The sequence below is a fragment of the Tupaia chinensis genome, unplaced genomic scaffold (assembly GCF_000334495.1).
Source record: "Tupaia chinensis unplaced genomic scaffold, TupChi_1.0 Scaffold146187_1, whole genome shotgun sequence".
Taxonomy (NCBI): domain Eukaryota; kingdom Metazoa; phylum Chordata; class Mammalia; order Scandentia; family Tupaiidae; genus Tupaia; species Tupaia belangeri.
In genome coordinates, this window is record NW_006206042.1 from 50,147 (window position 1) to 50,569 (window position 423).

Below are 423 nucleotides of genomic sequence, written 5' to 3' on the forward strand. Positions count from 1 at the left end.
TTTTGGTTTCCTTTTGAGTTGTTGATAGGTTCAACAATTTGTTAAAAAAATTTTAATTGAAGAACTTTTCTCTCTTCCTGACACCTTTGCAATTGGAAAATATTTTGTGGGGATTCTTATTTCGTCGCAGAATGGTTATTTGCATAAGTACAATAATGCAAATAATATCTGTTGCCTTGCTTCAGAAATGGAATTCTTATGGACTTTCTGCAATAACAGACCACATTATGATTTTTTTTTTATTATTTTTTTTTATATTAAATTATATTGCCTAACACTCATTCCCTGAGTATCATCACAACACACCAAGTGTAGTTTCCCATCTAGGATAAACTGCATAGTGTCTCAATCAAGCATGTCGTCACCAATACTGTTCCATTTCTACTTTCATACATATAAATATGTTTTTTATCCTATGTTTGA